The sequence below is a fragment of the Lactuca virosa genome, chromosome 2 (assembly GCF_052849685.1).
Source record: "Lactuca virosa cultivar CGN04683 chromosome 2, Lactuca_virosa_CGN04683_v6, whole genome shotgun sequence".
Lineage (NCBI taxonomy): Eukaryota > Viridiplantae > Streptophyta > Magnoliopsida > Asterales > Asteraceae > Lactuca > Lactuca virosa.
The window spans coordinates 83,122,477-83,142,510 of record NC_136427.1 but is presented as its reverse complement, the minus strand read 5'-3'; the positions used below and the strand labels follow the sequence as shown (position 1 = coordinate 83,142,510).

The window sequence follows — 20,034 nt, the reverse complement described above, 5'->3', positions numbered from 1 at the left end:
AAATGAAGAGTCATGACACATTAGGGTTTACATGGTGTAACCCTAGATGTGTCAACACTATATAAAGAACCCATGCTCCACCAAAATGGGTTGCACACAAGAATCAAGAGGGCTAGAGCCGATTTTGCAAGTGTAAGATTCTCTCAAAGTTTACTCCTTTGCATTTGGTGTTGTGTGAAGCATTTGAGGCATCACACTTGGGGTGCTAGGCTCACAAGGTTTCAAGGATCATAATCAACAACAAGGTAAGTTATTCTATCTTTCATTCAAGTTAAAAATGTTCCCCGTGTATGCTAGATAGGAATATAACCTTGGAATTCAACTTTGCATGATAATTAGACAAACATAGATCCAAGGTTATTAGGGTTGCATGTACACTTAGGAAGTTTTAGAATGCTCAAAACCCATCAGTGGTATCAGAGCCTAGGTTTGTTTGTTGTTTTTTTTGTGCAAACTGCTTGAAAAAAATCGTTTTTCTGTTTTCTGCTCGTATGAAAGTTTGCACATTTGTTGCTGGAAATGGACTAGAAACATTACCCTAAACTGTTTTGATGTTTTAAAACTTGTTTTAGATGGTGTAATGTTTATGCTAATCCATTTACAATGACAATTATCAAAATTACAAGTTTTTTTTTAAGTGTAATTTTTGATTCATGAAAGTGTTCATATTCATGTTCTTGAACTTATGAAGATTAGATAATCATAGGAATTGTTTGTAACCTTCATGGTAGTTTAATTCATGATCATAATGTGTTTTAATGGAGTCCATAACTTGTTCTCAAGTTATGGAAAACCAAAAGTCTCACTTTTATTAAATCCATTAAAAGAACACAAGAGTTATAAAAATGAAGAGTTTTCATTTTTATTACTCAATTAATTCATAAGTTATAAGAAATGAAAAGTTTTTGAAGTTTACAAAACTTGCCCTCAAGTTTTGGAACAAGTAAAGTCTTGATTAAAACTTTAGTTCCAACCCCTAGAATTTTAAAAGTTAAAATTCAACCCTTATACTTTATAATATTATAAGTTACTAATATATATATATGTATAAGATCAAGTCGTCTTACCGCTAGTACGCCTCATTCACGAAGCCGGTCTATAAGGGGGGTATAAGGTTGTTGCCTATAAAATGGCAACTTAATGGGTGTCCACTCTCACCCACCGCTTCCTTGATCGGTGGAGGGTCGTTAGCCGAACGGGTAGGACAAGGACTTATAAATTCTCATTAAAAGTATGATGAATATTATAAAGTAACTAAATGCTTTTATTAAATTCCCAATTTTAGTTACTTTAGGAAAAATGTGAATAAGGTGCTAATCCATGAAATTACACTTTACACTTTGTTTAAGTCGTTGGTGGAGCGTGTGTGGTTAACCGGCACACTAACTTGGGCTTAACAAGGTAGGTAAAGGGTGACTTAAGGTTTACCATAGCATCGGTGGAGCGTGTGTGGTTTACCGGCACATCGATTGAGTGATAAACTTTAAGGGTACCAAGTGATTTGCATGGTTACTTCACACCTCGTTTTGTGATCCTCGGTATCCCAGTCACAAAACTTGGAGGGCACACTCGAGATTGAAACATGCCTTTGAAAAAAAAAATTCATTGAATCTCAAAAGAATCTAGGAATTTCTAAGAACCAATTAAAAACCTAATATCTATATTTCGTTTTTCATGGTGGAAATTGGTGAATCGTCATTCACCTACCTTTCAAATATGTTATAGCTTGGATTACGGCATACCTCTTCTAAGTTATAATATATTGTGATTGGATCCTAGCCTTAATATTACATTTGGGTGTTTTATTAAGGACTCTCTTAATATCTAAACTCATCTTGTTCTCTTCTTTCAGATGTCTTCAAACAATGCTGCTTCTGGCTCTAATCCTAATGGCTCCTTTACCCTTATGAACTTGTGTGGGAAAGTCATTTTTTGATGGATCCAACTTCAATGAATGGATCAGAAACATCAGGATGATTACCCGCTACGAGGACAAAGAATATGTCCTTGACAAGGAGCTTAAGGAGATTGATGAGACCACTGCAACTCCCCAGGAGATCGCTGACTTCCGGGCACATGAAAGGGATGCTACAAAAGTGGCATCCATCATGTTGGCCATCATGACAGCGGAACTCCAAAAGTCCTATGAGGACTTCTACCCTTTTGAAATGCACCAAGATCTGATGGAAAGATACCATCAAAGTGCACGACAAGAGAGGTATGAAATCATATGCTCTATCATAACAACCATGATGAAGGACGGGGAATCCGTCACGAGCCACATGCAAAAAATGCAAAGGTATGTGGATCGGTTGCTGAAGCTTAATGTGAACTTCCCTTAGGAGCTTGCAATAGATATCATTTTGCACTCCTTACCATCGTGCTATGATCAATTCCGCATGACATATCACATGAATAAGGAAGAGGTCACACTCAGCAAACTTCAGGGACTCCTCAAGACCGCAGAAACAGGTCTTAAGGGTAAGTCGGTTGTTAACACTCCTACTCCAAACTCCGCCCCGGTTTTGGCAATCGGGAAAGGTCGAGGGAAGAAGAGGAAGAGCTCTTCGAAGGGTACCAAGGCTAGGACCCTTGATGGCTCTTCTTCAAGTGGAACCAAGAAAGGTTTCGTCACTCCTTCTTCTGACCCTAAAGAGGCCGAATGCTTTTATTGCCATGAAAAGTCACATTGGAAGCGGAACTGCCCAAAGTACCAGCAAGATGTGAAGGATGGGAAAGTTAAACCCAACCATGCAGGTATTTACACTATCTTATCTAATAACTCACCCCATTCTAACTCTTGGGTCCTTGATACCGGTTGTGGTATTCATATCTGTTCTGATTTGCAGGGACTAAGAAGAAGTGAGAATGTGGAGCATGGAAGAATAAACTTAATCATGGGGAATAGGAAGGCTTTACCTGTCACCAATATTGGAGTTTATACTTTATCGCTAAGTAGTGGGTTTAGTTTAGATTTGAATAAATGTTGTTATTCGCCAGAAATGGCAAGAAATATTATTTCCTTTCATGCATTGTATAAACAAGGTTTCACCTTTTCATTTGATAATGAAGTTGGTTCGATTAATGCTTTCTTTAATAATGTTCTTTATTTTAAAGCATTACCTTGTGATGGTGTATATGAAACTGTATCTGTGGTTGATAACTTAGGAAATAATGTATTGTGTATTGATTCTGTTAATGATAATAACTTGGATAAAGCAGCATTATGGCATTGTCGTCTTGGACATATAAGTAAGAAACGCATAGGCCAACTCCAAAAGGATGGAGTCTTGGAGTCATTTGACCTAAAATCAGATGATAGTTGCGAATCATGCTTACTTGGAAAAATGACAAAGTCACCCTTCACAGGTTCTTGTGAGAGGGGTGAAGGTTTGTTGGATCTTATACACACGGATGTGTGTGGGCCCTTCAAACATGCCACAAGGGATGCTAATCGTTATTATTTGACTTTTACTGATGATTACAGTAGATATGGATATGTCTACTTAATCAAGCATAAGTCAGAGACTTTTGAAAGGTTTAAAGAATTTAAACAGGAAGTCGAGAATCAATTGGGCAGGAACATTAAGATGCTTTGATCCGATCGAGGTGGTGAGTATCTTAGTTCAGAGTTCCTCGACTATCTTAGGGAATGTGGGATTGTCTCACAATTGACACCTCCCAGGACACCGCAGTTGAACGGTGTACCTGAGAGGCGTAATCGAACCTTGTTGGATATGGTTCGTTCCATGATGAGTCGAGCTTCGCTACCAATCTCATTTTGGGGGTATGCCTTAGAGACTGCCGCCCATATCCTTAATCTAGTCCCTACAAAGAAAGTTGCCAAAAGTCCTCGTGAGATGTGGACTGGTAAAGTACCCAAAGTAGACCACATTAAGATTTGGGGTTGCGAGGCTTTCGTGAGACGCGAGACTCATGATAAGCTCGAACCTCGAAGTGAGAGGTGTATTTTCATCGGCTACCCACAGAAATCCTTTGGTTACCTCTTCTACAGACCTAGTGAGAATGTGGTCTTTGTAGCTAGGAGGGCTTTCTTTCGAGAGAGAGAGTTCATAAGCCAAGGAGACAGTGGGAGGCAAGTTGACCTTGAAGAAATTCAAGAGTCAAGTGGTGAAGGAACTTCAAACCCTAGCACTCAACTTGAGGAGGAAAATCCTGTTGAGCCAATTGAAAAGTCTGTACCTCAGTGGCGTTCCACAAGGGTTAGGAATGCACCTGAGCATTACTATGGATTCCATATTACTGCGGAAGGTGATACACTTATCAGTGATGAGACACTGATAGGTCTGGATGAACCTAACAGTTACGCGGAAGCCATGGCAGGCCCTGAGTCAGCCAAGTGGAAAGAGGCAATGGACAGTGAGATACAGTCCATGTATGACAATCAAGTTTGGAACTTGGTTGAGAATGTACCAGGTCGTAAGACTGTAGGGTGCAAATGGATCTTCAAGAAGAAGACCGACATGGATGGTAATGTACACACTTATAAGGCACGACTGGTTGCAAAGGGTTTCTCACAAACTCCGGGAGTTGATTATGATGAGACCTTTTCTCCAGTGGCCAAGATTAAGTCTATTAGGGTTCTGTTAGCCATAGCTGCATTTCATGACTATGAAATATGGCAAATGGATGTCAAAACCGCTTTCCTTAATGGAAAGTTGGCTGAGGATGTTTATATGAGTCAGCCAGAGGGTTTTGTCAATACAGAGTACCCTAATAGAGTGTGTAAGCTTGAGAAATCCATTTATGGGTTAAAGCAAGCACCTCGCAGATGGAATCTTTGCTTTGATGAGAAAGTCAAAGAATTTGGCTTTTCTAGGAGTGAAGATGAATCTTGTGTATATGTCAAGGCTAGTGGGAGTATAGTTAGTTTTTTGGTATTGTATGTGGATGACATACTACTCATAGGAAATGACATCCCAACTCTGCAGGAAGTTAAGTCCTGGCTTGGGAAGTGTTTCTCTATGAAGGACCTAGGAGAAGCTGCCTATATTCTAGGGATAAGGATCTTGAGAGACCGGAGTAAAAGACTAATTGGACTTAGTCAGAGTACCTACTTGGATAAGGTGCTGAAGAGATTCGGCATGCAGGACTCCAAGAAAGGAGAGTTACCCATCCAGAGTAACGCCAGATTGAGTAAGACACAAAGCCCTAGTACTGAGGCTGAGATAGCATAAATGAGTCGAATACCTTATGCTTCGGCTGTAGGATCGATCATGTATGATATGACGTGTACTCGACCTGATGTAGCCTTTGCTTTGAGCATGGTTAGCAGGTATCAGGGGAACCCTGGCAAGTCACACTGGACTGCGGTAAAGAATATCCTCAAGTACCTACGGAGGACTAAGGACTGGGTCCTTACCCTCGGTGGGAGTGAAGACTTGAGAGTTGTAGGGTATAGTGATGCTAGCTTTCAGACTGATAGGGATAATTTCCGCTCTCAGTCAGGTTGGGTCTTTACCTTAAACGGAGGAGCAATTTCTTGGAAGAGTTCCAAGCAAGAGATAGTGGCTGATTCAACTTGCGAATCAGAGTATATAGCAGCTAGCGAGGCAGCAAAGGAGGCGATATGGCTGAAGAACTTCATTGGAGACCTTGGAGTTGTACCAGCTATTAAAGAGCCAATGGAAATTTTCTGTGATAGTGAAAGTGCAGTTGCCTTAGCCAAGGAACCAAGGGATCACGGGAGATCCAAACACATCGACAGAAAATACCATTTCATCAGACATCGAATAGAAGAAGGACTCCTCGTGGCAAAGAGGGTATCATCGGATGAGAATCCAGCAGATCCCCTCACGAAGGGACTGACTCGGGTTAAGCATCTCCAGCATGCTCGGAGCATAGGGCTGAAGGATGATATTAGATTTAGTAGTTAGATAACCTTGAAATTTGTAAAGTGTAATTGACATTAGATGATGAATAAAATGTGTTTTATTTATGAGTAAAGTGTTGCTATCTCTTAACGATCGTTTACTATATTTCTTTTGCATGTTTTGACTTCCAGAATAATTATGTTTGGTATATCATATTATTAGAACCTCCACAGTCGGTCATATGTCGGTAGTAGGTATGAATCAAGACTGTCATGATTGGTTGCAGAGGTCTAAGTTGTTGGACATGGCTACAACACTCATGAGTGCTCATAAGTTCTGAGCATTGGACTCAACCCACGCTCACTGGAATCACTTCATGGAATTTATCTCGAGTGATCGTGAGACGGTAATATCATATAAGTCTTCAAACCTAGATATATGATTTGTTACTTATGAGTTGGTTATGCATTAATTGTACGAAAACGCATTGGTAACTCGATGTTATAAAACGTGCTCTTGTGTATAATTCAATGAGTAGTAGAACAAACATATGAGTCGAAGTTTATATGTTCCTTCTTGGATTAGAAGCTGATATCTGGGCCCCTCGATGATTTTGTTTTGACCTATGTACCGGGCCCGGTCAGAACTAAGTTGATGTGTTCAATTAAGTTCTTTGTTAAACAAATCGGAAATCGGGAAAGAAACTGTTGGACAATAAGTAAGACATTGTTCCATGTATTTGTCTGGCTGATATCTAGAACAGAGGATTATATGATCACTTATCTTAAATGGCGTATCATCATCTTCTCAGTTCCGAGAGACCTTGAAAGAGCTACGATTGCTGATCGGTTCCTGAAGTCATACTTGCAGTTATAGTTATTTGACTTATCCAAGTGGGAGACTGTTGGATAAGGTGTCTAAGTCCATAACTATTTTTGGTATGTACTTGACCCGACCCGGCATGGTCCATTTGGGTTGCATGGCACCATGCAATTGGATAAACTAAAATGAGAGAAATAACACTTATGGTTTATTAATATATTATAAGTTCTAATATATTAATAATATTATTTAATTAGTTTGATCAAGAATTAATTTAGAATTAATTAAGTGATCCAAAGATAACTAATTAAATATATGGGTTGATTATGTAAATTATGCATAACTTATATAGTGGGCTAAGAGGCTCCATGGATTATCAAGTTGGGTTAAACCCATAGGATGCTCCATGGATGCTCCATGGGAGTTACAAACCCATGGGTCATGGAAATGAAGAGTCATGACACATTAGGGTTTACATGGTGTAACCCTAGATGTGTCAACACTATATAAAGAACCAATGCTCCACCAAAATGGGTTGCACACAAGAATCAAGAGGGCTAGAGCCGATTTTGCAAGTGTAAGATTCTCTCAAAGTTTACTCCTTTGCATTTGGTGTTGTGTGAAGCATTTGAGGCATCACACTTGGGGTGCTAGGCTCACAAGGTTTCAAGGATCATAATCAACAACAAGGTAAGTTATTCTATCTTTCATTCAAGTTAAAAATGTTCCCCATGTATGCTAGATAGGAATATAACCTTGGAATTCAACTTTGCATGATAATTAGACAAACATAGATCCAAGGTTATTAGGGTTGCATGTACACTTAGGAAGTGTTAGAATGCTCAAAACCCATCAAAAAGTTCACACTACAGAGCCAAAACTCACACTTAAAGAGTTTTGCGTATAACCTTTCGTTTCGCAGGGTTTCCAGGATTTGCCGGAGATGTCGGCCGTGCTCCTCTTTGCTTCGAGAATAGACGAGGATATCGTCGATGAAAACGATGACGAAGTTGTCGAGGAATGGTCGGCAGATTCGATTCATTAGGTCCATGAATGCGGCAGGGGCATTCGTTAGACCGATTTTAGGTACCGATTTTAGGGTTTCAGTTGGAATTGGAAAGGGGTGGCGATGGAGGATATGGTAATGCGGCGGTAGATGGTGGTGATGATCGATTGTGTTTAGGTTATTGGTGGTGAGATGTAGGCACGATGGGCATGGTGGTGGTGTTTGCTTTTTTTCTTTTAATTATAAGATAATAAAATAATAAAAAAAAATTAGAAAATAATTATTTAAAGGGAATATTAGCCATTTAAGGTTGGGTGTAGACCAAAAACACACAAAAATGTTAATTATAAGGACCAAAACCGTACAAGATATCTAAAATTGGACCATTGATGCATTACCAAACTCTTTTTGACCGAAACCACATAATTTTGACAACCACAAAGACCATTTTGCAATTTTATAAAAATGATATATATATATATATATATATATATATATATATATATATATATATATATATATATATATATGAATTAGCAATCAAATCTTGATGATTTTAAAAAATTTAATATAACACGTAAACATTAAATGTAATGTTCAATTAAATTAACAAATGCTTGGAAGTTCATATTTTCAATTTGTGCAATCCATAAATAACTACGGTAAAACAATGCCGTAGAATGTGGGTATTAGTATTTTTCTAAAATATCACTTCTTAAAAATTTCAGTTTTTTATCATTAGTATTAATATATTAGTTAATTGTAATTTATTAAATTAATATGAAAAATTGAAAATATCATAAAGTTGTTTTCTTGTAAATCTTCATTTCTTTTTCTGTCATTTTTACACTTCCCCATACTTTTCTTCTGTATCTCTTTTCTGGTTATACTACAATTTTCAAAAAACAAAATACCAATATTGATTTCAAGAACAATAAAACCACCTGGACATTTAAGAAGACGTGAGAGCCAATTAGTAGAGATGCAAAGAAAGGAGACACGGTGACCGGAGATGAGCTGAAAACTGAGGAGTATGCAAACAGTGGAGCAACGATGGTAATATTTATTTTAGGGTTTTCACCCATCTTGAATTCCTTTCAATATTTGACCTCATTTTTCTAAATTCAGGATATATTTTGATAAATGATACCTGCATATTTTATTTATAAAAAGATTTGTTTATTTTACGTAACCAACATCTATATAAGTTTTGATTATATTTTTTTGATAAATAATGAATTAATCTATAAAGGTTATTGACTTTTTTTGTAAAACTCGGAATGCCCTCTGTTTTCCATAAACAATAATTTGCAGCATATATATATATATATATATATATATATATATATATATATATATATATATATATATATATATATATATATATATATCACCAAATAAAACAATACCTCCATCAATTTTTGTTATCCGCGATCAATTTTCATTATCCCGCCCTTTGACCATGTACGCGATTTCGAAGCTACAATCTGCTACAACTTTGAAAACAAACAATCGAAAACACTGACTCTCTAAAGCAACGTGAAATCGAAGTTTTTTGGCTGCTATATTCACTAGAGCGATGCTACGCTACGCTATTTCTGTAAAATTTCGACTAAAGCTCATTTTTTATATCAAGTTTTGGAATCCATTTACATGACTTGAATTTCCGATCCTTTGTTTTGGTTTAATTTATGTGTGTTCTGATTTGTTTTTCTATATTTTTATTTCTAAACGAGTGTGAGGATATTTTTATGTTACAGAGCTTTGACAATTCTTTTTACCTTTGATATTTCGTTTCAATGGATTATTTGCATAAGGTTTTATTAAGTTCAGGTCACTTGAAATTGAAATTGAAACCTAGTAGGGGTCTTTATATCTCTTAGGTATTAAGAGAATCTTATATGTTTTTTTAATGAATCCATAGTTTGGGTGAATTGTTTTTTTGATGCTAAGAAATAAAAATCGAAATATGTTATAGGTATGAATCGAAATACAAGTAAAATGCATACATCTTGTGATTATGAATTTGTATTAGGTGACGAACTTGGATAAAAGAACAGCGGGATCACAGCCACAACAAGAAGCGGAACCACAGCCACAACCACGACCGAGGATAAAAGAACAACCACAAGACTAGTCGACCATAAAGAGCCACAAGAAGTTGATTTCAACAATATTGGTCTGCCCCGGTATCAAATAGGATGCATGCACAAGTGTGGTTTAGGAGAAACGTACCGGTAACAACAGCGGGATCCTGAACCGCTTCTCCCTGACCCATAGCTAGCACTCTCCCTGTTCCTCCGTTCCCAGGGTTGTTGATGTTGGGGCAGTTTCGACGGATATGCCCAGTCTTTCCACATCCATAGCAAGTGGGGCTTGATCCTACATTATTGCCACCGTTGTTGGTGTTGGTGTTGTTGTTGTTGCGGTTGTTGTTGTTGTTGTTGTTGTTTCCTTGTTGTTGGTTCTGGGGAGGATAGGTACTGCAATACCTTGCCGTATGACCCTTCCGATTGCAACTGGTACAATGCATCTCTCTGCATTCGCCATTATGATGAAGACTGCACTTGTTGCACATTGGGAGATTCCCAGAATACTGCCTAGGGGCACTTGGATTAGCTGAAGCCGGAGCATGTGGTGTGGAGGGTACTTGGGTGGTTACAGCATTGACTGTCACTGTTTGTTGTTTCTTTGACGACTCTCAGCCTTGTCGCTCTTTCCTCTTGTTGTTCTTTCCCTTCTTGTTGTCACTCTCCTTCTTGCCTTCAGTTTCCACTGGCTTTTCGCCCTTCTTGTTGTTGTGGTCGTACATTTTCTTAGCCAACCTCTTGGCACTGTCGAAGGTTTCAGGATTTGCAGTTATTACATTTCCTTGAATTGGGGAGGTTAATCCCCAGATGAACCGTTCGATTTTCTTTCCCTCTGAAGTGATCATGCCAGGGCACAACAATGACAGCTCGCTAAACCTTGATATGTATGCATCTATGTCGGAGTTTCGGACGGTGAGATTCCATAACTCTTGCTCCATTTTCTGGATTTCGCCTTGCGGGCAGTACTCGGCCATCGGCATTTCTTTCAGCTCCGCCCACGGCATAACGTTGGCTACGGGGAGAGTCATGGCCTCTACATGTCCATTCCACCAAGTGAGAGCTTGGTCAACGAATGTGCATGTGGCAAACTTCACTTTCACCTCCTCGGGGCATTCACATATCTCAAATACCGATTCCACTTTTTCCATCCATCTCTTTAGGGTTATCATTCCATCCGTGCCATTAAAGGTTCGTGGCTTGGCATTGGTGAAATCCTTGTAAGAGCATGTCTTGGTATGTCCTTGATTTGTTCCATTGTTCGAACTTCCAGCCCCTTGTCCATTGACTCCACCATTGTTCCCTTGGTGGATTTGCGCCATGGCTGCGGTGACCGCAACAGATACAGCTCCTTGGAATGCAGCTGAGTTGACTTCGGGTGGGGTTGGTCCAGGGTTTCCACGGGTTGGTCGTTGGGGCATCTTTCTGTCACGGAACGAAAAGATGTTGAGTGCCTATGATTTTTGTGAGATTGTGGTCCTATAAACTAGGTGTATTGTGTATACTCAAGTGGTTCTGCATGTTAACATACAATCATGGATACATAACACATAACAGATAACAACATCACAATAGAAAACATAAAATTTTCCATTAATATTATCCGCACTTTGATACATGAAAATTTGCTCGAAAGAGCATACATAAGTAGTGCAAGTTCGGCAGCGTAACGGCTCTATGAGTAGTGTAATCACTTAAACATTGAGTCGATGGTACATAGCATAGATCATATAAGCATAATACTAAGGATAGATATGACTAGTCCTAACACTCTAAGGAGCGCTCGATGGCGGTAGTAAGGTCATATACCGAAGTGTTGTGCCAACAACTGGGCCATCTCAATCATTTCTCCAATGACTTCGTCTCTTTCCTGTCCAGCTTGCATCGCTCGTGCTTCCATGGCGAATAGCTGTTGCCGCAGGGTAGCAATCTCAGCTTCCGGAGAGCGATTCTCCCTCGCGGGATTCCTTGGTGGGGCGGGGTGATCCTGCTGCATCTCGCTGGTAGGTGATGTGGCAGAATCCTTTCCTGAGTCTTGTTCTTCATCCATGTCGTCGTCGGTACCATCAAACTCGTAGTCTGTGTCCGTGTATTCGTCGGGCCCCACGCCGTGTGCTCCTCCCTGATCTCCCTCAGGCTCATCCTCGATCATCCTGTGGGCCATTAAGACCTGATGAAACTGAATGCCTTGGTGTTCTCCTTCCATTGCGACTGAGAGGAGGTATATGAATAAACTATTATTACTCCTAAGATGTTTTAGTTATTATGTAATTTGAGTTGATGTTCTTTTCTTGGTAACAAGGGGTATGTTTTTAGGTTTACCGTCCATCGAGGTTTTTCGGAGCATGTAATAGTTGTACTTCAGAGAAAATGTAGTTGGTCAGGCTACATCCACCCCTTAATACAACTAAGAACAATCCCGACTTAACCAAGATGTCAGTATTATCTTATTTGATTTGGTGTTATGTTCTTTTTCCTATATCGCACAAGTAAAGATGTTTTTATCGTTGTGTTTTATTTTGTTTTGTTCAGAGTTGTTCTAGTCCCTCTTTGGTTTATAGTTGCATATCAATGTGTGGTTAGATATGCCAGTTCACTACAAATAGAGCTCTGATACCAACCTGTCACACCCCCGAAACCAGACGGCGGAAACGTCTGAGGGCTCGCGTGACTTAAATTGAATATCATCACAATGAATATACATGAATCATAACATAGACATCACCATGCATCAATACATTACAATTGATATTGTTCACATCCAGTACATTGTTTTAAATATTACACATTCATAACATAAATTGTTTGAGAGTTTTCAAAACATAACATCCTAAAGTACTTGATATTACCCTTCAGCTTACATGTTACCTGAGAATACAAGTTATTTTGAAAAACGTCAACATCTGAAATGTTGGTGAGTTCATAAGCAGGGTTGTGATAAAAATGATTTGTGTAGTTTGTAAAACCCAGAAAATCCGATATTTTCTAAAAAGACAATAGTTTACCAAAGTGTGAAGATCCATAAGTTGATGCATGAATGATTTCAAAACGTGTATAAAAAGGGAGTTTTGTATTATAGTTATAGAAAAATACAAGCGAGTGATGTTGATTTCATCGAAAAACCCGATGTTTTCCGAATACATAAAATACAGTTGTTTCTCAAATTGCTATACTGCCACAACGAATGATTTTGATTACTCTTCCTTGATTACTAGGATGGTATTGGATTAATTAATTTTGTGAGTTGTTATAACCATGCATAATAATGACTAGTTCGTCTGTCTTGGCAACCTGTCGTGCGCCGGGATTGATCTTAAGATTTTGTCACCCTAGACTGGCCGAGTCTAACTGTAGCGAACAACTGAGGTGTGGGGGAGTCACCCCCGTATAGATCTATACACAAACTCACGCTCTCCTTCCAGGAGACTTTGATAATAACTACAGACTACGAACGACCCTTAGAGGTGTCGTCCGTTATTACTCACTTAATCCAAACAACTTTGATTACTATTGATTAACGACCTGAATTTGTTTACTTTGATTACGCATAAGCCTAACAAACGAGGAGAAGAGGAATACAAAGCCCTGCTACTTTCGTGAGTTATTTTAGACTGTTGGGTATACGAAGGACACGTTGGCCCATTTCGCATTTGATTACTTGGACCTTACTAGCAATGCTAATGGGCCACTAAGGCCCAATAGCACTTAAAAGCCATTGAGGGTCCCTTTAATATGAAATTGGGTCATAGAAGGCCCAATAACATTTATTATTATTATCCCTTGGGCCCAAAAATCATGTTAATGGATCACAAAGGCCCAACAAGCATGATTGGAACTTTCAAGCCCAAAGTTTTGAATGTTTACTTGTTTTAGGTATTTCATAATTGTTGGAAAGTTTGATTGAACGATTGATAATTTTGGATCGGCACGAGGCCGTTCGGTTGTTGTTAACGATTTTTGGAATTATACATATATTCATCTTCATGAGTTGTAGTTTTGTATTTTTGACTCAAACATCTTAATAGTAAAAGAATTGATTCAAAATATTGGTTTGACCCATTTCAGCCCTTCTTTAATAAAGATGACAATTTTAGTCCCTTATAAAAAAAAGACATTTTAGCCCTTAAACCATTTTCTTGACACATTTGACCCATAGACTTGTTCAAGTGATATTTTTGGCTCAAAACTTATTCTTTGGCAGTTTCAGCCCTTCCAGAAAAGTATTTTTCGGTTAAAGTCCAAACTTTTTGCAACTTTTACAATTTTGGCCCAAAATCCAAAAACTTTACGTTTTTTATCCTTTTTGGAAAAGAAAAGCATTTTAACCCTTGAAATAGTTTTTTTTAACTTCTTATCCCCTGTTTTGAAGAATTTATCATTTCAGCCCCTTGAAAATCATGTTTTTCGCAACTTTGAACTTAATGGGCCGAAAAGCCCAAAAATTGGCCCATTAAGCTAATATTTACATTTCAAGTCCTTTGAAGAGCATAATATTCATAAAAACATTTATTTTAACTGTTTTGACTCTTTTGACCCTGATGAAAACCGTGAATGGCAATTTTTAACTCAACTTTTGTTTGTTTGACAATTTTAGCCCAAAAGTGAGTTTTATGTTGCAATATGTATACTTTAATCTTAGAGGGAAATTTTTCTTGACTTGTTTTAGTGTAATACATCTTAGATCATGTATATCTTCCTCTTAGAGCCATAGATCTCGAGTTCCTATTCTTTTTGTTACACATTTACCACATAAACACTTATAATCACACATACATGCATAAAATCATACATAGCATACACATACACATAGATCTACACATTTTACTTGTATTCTCCTCCATAGAACATATGAAAACCGAAAAGAGAGGGGTATGAACTCACCTTGAGTTTGTGGGTTTGGTTTTGAAGAAGAATGGAAGAAGTTTGATGCTATTCTCGGCCTAGCAAGCTTCTTGAAGTATCTTTGGATTAGATGTGCTCTGAGATGCAAGATCACGAGTTTGAATAGATTAGGAGGAGATTTTTGATGAAATGAAGTAGTTAGATCATGGATTTAAGCATCAACTTACCTTAGATGATGACTCTTAGGGAGAATCCTACTTGAAAGCTCTTAAATCTCGAAATTTTTGAAGAAGAAGTAAGAGTGTTCTTTGAGAGTGTTTGAGTGAATTGTGTGTGTGTGTGTCTTTCCCTTTGTGTTCTCGGCCGAAGAAGAAAAAGAGAGGAGAAGAGAGAGAGTGAAGTGATGGATGCTTGGAAATATGGGAAGGGTGCATGGATACCCCATATACAATTGTGAGGTGGCAAGTAGAAAAGTCAACTCTTTTCCCCTATTTGTGTAGTTGGGCCGAGAGAAGGAGAAGAAAGAAAAGAAATTGGGCCTTCTTGTGCTTCAGTCCATATTTTGGCCCAATTGGATGATTTTTGGCCCAATTGGTCTTTGGAGAGGGTTCACAGCCCAAAATAAGTCAAGGAATGAGTTTTATGGCCTTTTTAAGTTAATTAGATTTGTTATGGCTCATTAGGGTATTTTATTTCATTCTAGGCCCATTATGGCTCAAAATGTTAAAATAAATGAAAGTGGGTCCAATTAGAGTCCATATAGGAGTTCTAAGCCCAAAATAGTCAAATTGGAAGCTTATTGGTCCATTAGGCCCAAATAAGAAAATCCTAATCCAAAATGGACTTAAACCGGGATTTCTAGGGTTTCCAATTCTTTGTTGACTATTTGCAGTGCTTGTATAAAGTGTTTGATGGAAGTTTGTTGTTATTGAATAAGCATTATACATGCTTTCACATTTTGGTTCACAAATGTTATCATTGTTGTTGTTACAAAGCATCAAAATTCCTAGTTGTGACACATAAACCCATAGTGGACAAGCTTGTAAGTAAATTCTTTTAATCATTTATATCTAAGTAATTACTGTCACTGGTTTGTTATTTCCGTTAACAGGTCGATGTCCAGACTCAAATCTCTGAAGGAGAATTGGTGCAGGAGAGGACTTGTTGACAACAGTAATAGGACTGGAGCACCCGGGGCGTACCAGGGCTGTTAGTCATGACGTTGGATTGAGAAAAGGTATGCAAGGGACTGAAATAAAAAAAATAGGAAAAACATGAAAAAGAAACTGATGATAAGCTGCAGGAAACGATAAATCTGATGGGCTCCCAATTGGCAAAGCTACAAGCATTGTTTGACTTACAACATGGGTCTAGGAACCATGCCCCATATGATGTAAGCTTAGGGGTTCAACAAAATAATTGTGGCTCAAATCCAATATTAGATGCTTTGGATGCGATAAAGGTAAATGAGTGTATTTATTTTCCAGTATCATCTAGAAACAATAAATACTAAACCTGTTTGTAGAGAAATTATGCTCAGAACTAGGGATGACCAACAAAACTGAGTACTAGTGTTTTTCTAATCATTTTTTTAGTGATAATATACTAGTTTAATTAATTTAACTAATATTTTTTCTTGGATGTTAAATATTGTTTGATTCCATATCAACAGAAGTGGTACTGTATTTATTTGTTTATTCTTATATTTGCACAAATTATATTATTATAATATTTATGTTAGAAAATGCAGCATTATAATAATTGTGTTTGAGTTTTCCTTAATATCATCATTTTGGTTGTATAGTAGTGCCAAAAGACTCTAGTTTTTTAATTAAAATGTTTTGTTAGAAGGGTTTGAACTATAATAGATATACTTAGAATGGTTAAAAATTCAAATATAGTTATTAGATTATTATGTACTTTTTTTGTTTGTTATCCTTCAAAGATCTTTTATATTTATTTTTGTTTTACTATATGTTTACAAATGCCTACCTCTTGTCAATTGGTGTTACCCTATGGGGAGTTGGACCAAAAATGTGCCAAAGGATTGGTATTTCCATATGGGAATGGGTTAATACACACGTTGCCTTTACGGGAAAATCACCTGAAGGTTCTGATAGACGACATCGATTGTAGATATGAAAATTTTCATGACAAAAGAAGTTGCTAACCTACACGGGGCGGTTGGCACTGTAATTCAATGGCCTGGATTGCAATTATCCTTGCAAAGGTACATATGCATTATCCTTTACATTTAAAGCTACTATATAAACAACAAATTATAATTGTATGTGATAGTCAAATGAATTAAAATGTAGGAACGAAGAACGAAGAAACAAATTCCAACCACAAGTTTGGTGCCAACAATTGCTTCGGCTGGTACAAACAAGAACATACCCAACCAAACATCCAACAAGGCGAGGCCGATTGAATATCTTCGTGATTGCTTGAAGACCAACCCAGTGGTTAACATTGTAGCCGATTCTAGGATCTTGGAAATCGGGACATATGATTTTTCGGTTACATGTGCAGAATATTTTCGATTGCTGAGAAAACAAACAACTGATGCTTCCTGCTTGGCAACTGTAAATCCAGTAAAATTTTACTATTATTAGTTGACCATAACATTTTTTGTTTTCTTGTTTGTAGGATTCTTCATTCAATGGTTCGAACGTGTATCAAGAAATGTAATTTCTTGAACCCTTATAATATTCTAGGGGAGGCATGCCATAAAAACTAAGGCCCCGTTTGATAGTTGCTAACTGAGAAAGTGCTGACTGAGAAATGTCTGTCTGGGTAAGAAATCCTGACTGAGTAAGAAATCATGTTGTTTGATTGTACATCTGACTGGATGTGCTGACTGATGACAAATAACCATTTTACCCTCGCTCCAAACCAACATCCTAAAACATTAATATTTAAAGTAATTTATCATAACTTTTATCATGATCAAGAACAGTTTTAAACATAAAACAATTTTCTACTAATGAAATCAACATCATCCTAAATAATAATAGCACAATTAAGGTCAACATTGCCAACATATATCCAAACAATATTCAAAGATTACACTAACCAATTGGTTTAAATATTCAAACATTACACTTTTATAATGCTCAACAATCATCATCATTAATGACAACATTACAATCTCTAAATCCATTATCACCTTGTGTTTCACCTACTAACCAATTCCTTTTGATATTCTTTCCTATATATCAGAAATAATCACATAATGATTGCTATCATAACATAAAGTAACAATACCCATAAGCATTATTCGATCCAAATTCTTCTCTTTATCAATCAATTTATAAACAAAAGGAATTGCAATCTCCACTTTCTTCTCACTACATAACTTTCTCACCAAAGTATTCAATGTTCTAACCCATAACTTCTTCTCTAATCTATCAACAACCTCCATGGCTTTACTCAATTCATTCACTTTACAATACTCATAAGCTATTGTATAACATCAATTTCAGATTCGAATGTATTCGGCTTGAATATAAACAATGAACAGTGGACTAATAGCAAAAACATTCATAAATTGAAAGTTATTTGAATTTTCATGTGTATTGGTTTATGAATTTGTAATTAATTTTACATTTTAGGGAAGATTACTTACAGGAGCTACCATTGGCATGATTATAGCTGGTGGAGCTTATGCTAGCACTGTTGATGAAGCAACATTCGGGTACTTTAAGCCCTTACCCTGTTTTCTTTTGTTTTATCATAGATTGGTTTACTGATAAATTCAATTCAATTCATATCCAGTGGGTGGCTATTCTCAGCAACAAAAGTTGTAAATCCATTCTTTGCATTGTTGGATCCAGAGGTTGCTCATCGCCTAGATGTCTCTGCTGCAGCTCGTGGGTGGGCTAGATGGTGGCGACCGGCGAGATGACGGGGAGCTGTCGATGGAGGAGGCGGTGATTTTTGTGTCTGCGCTTATTTTTTAGGTTACGATTGAAGAATGGGTAACGAGGGAAGAAAGAATATAGAGGGTAGGAGTGTCTTTATTCCCAGTCAGCATATGTTACAAAGCTGACCGGGTAAGACATTTGGGCCAGACGTCTGACCGAGAAAGCACAACATCAAACAGTCAATGTCTGACCGAGTCAGACCAAATGTCTGACTCAAACCCAGTCAGACGGGGATCAAACACAACCTAAGAGGGTGTCGTTAGTTATCTTGTTGATTCCATTCGTCTGCACCACGGAAAATTGTTTCTCATTGCACCATATTTGAAAAAGTACAATAATTTTTTATCTTTATTACTAAATGTTTAATCGTCTCAAGTAAGCATTGGGTGCTCTTGGTGATTTCCCTTCGCAATCGCATTGTCTATATTTTGGATTCTCTTAAGGATCGTATAGAAAAGTCTGCCGACTACCATTACCTGCTCAAAAAACATGTGGACATGTAAGAAATTACTTACATCATAGCAAGATATAAATCTTTTTATTATTTTGAACACAACACTTGTTTATTTCTTTTAAGGGCTTTCATGAGGTATGAAAAAGACACTTCAACTCCAATTGGATGGATTTTTGCTGAGGTAATTCATCTTGTTATATACCAAAACAAATAATTGTTGTAGTTTCATTTGTTTGATTAATGTTTACTTTTTGCTACAATTTTTAGTGCAACCAACAACTTGGTGGTTTAGAGAGCGGGCATTTTGTAATGCGATTGATGTTTGATTTCTTGACGACAAGACAACATGGATTTCCATGTAAAGTAAGTACCTTTTTAATATTTGTTCACTTTGTCTATTGCAACAAAAAATTTGGTTTGTTAATGAATATGTTTAACTTTATATTTAATGTAGTCTGGTAGCATTTGGAATGACAAAAGTGCCTTTGAGGAAAAGGTGTTGCTTGCAACTGTTTCTACTTGGTCTAGAGAGTTTTTGAATAACTATATGAAGGATGTGGTCCTCAGAAAAAAGCATATACGGTTAGTTATTGAATTTTAAAACTTCTTAACTTTAGTTTAATTACCTTTTGTTGGATTTCTTCTTACCTTTATACTTTCATTTGTTTGTTTTTCAAGGAGGTTAGAAGAAAGAGTCACTACAATTGATTTTTTTGACAATCCCTATGCCAAGTCAAGACAAATGTGTGTGTGTGTGTGTTTGTAAGTTTTCATGCAAGTTGTATGATATATGAAATTACCAAATCCATGATCTCTTTTGCTACTTAGACAATTGTCTTTGTTTGATTATATTTTGATCAATGACTATTATGGTGTATTTAACATTTCCACATAAAAAACATTGTTTATCTGTACAATTTTGTTATAAATTGATAGTCTACAACTATTGTACTGTTATTTTTATAAAATTATATTTAAAAAAAAATCAGGGTGTTAAAAGGAACCGTTTGCTTATCTAGAAACCAGGTTCTAAGCCTAAAGTGAAAAAATGGTAAAAGTCTAT

General features: G+C 37.2%; 1 long non-coding RNA gene across 1 annotated transcript; it reads left to right on the top strand.

Annotated features, from left to right (window-relative positions):
* The first annotated feature begins 18,890 nt into the window (after positions 1-18,890).
* On the top strand, positions 18,891-19,272 carry LOC145156422 (uncharacterized). Its single transcript, XR_013736687.1, has 3 exons — positions 18,891-19,016; positions 19,095-19,152; positions 19,239-19,272. It is a non-coding gene; the product is annotated as an uncharacterized LOC145156422 (long non-coding RNA).
* The last annotated feature ends 762 nt before the right edge of the window (positions 19,273-20,034 follow it).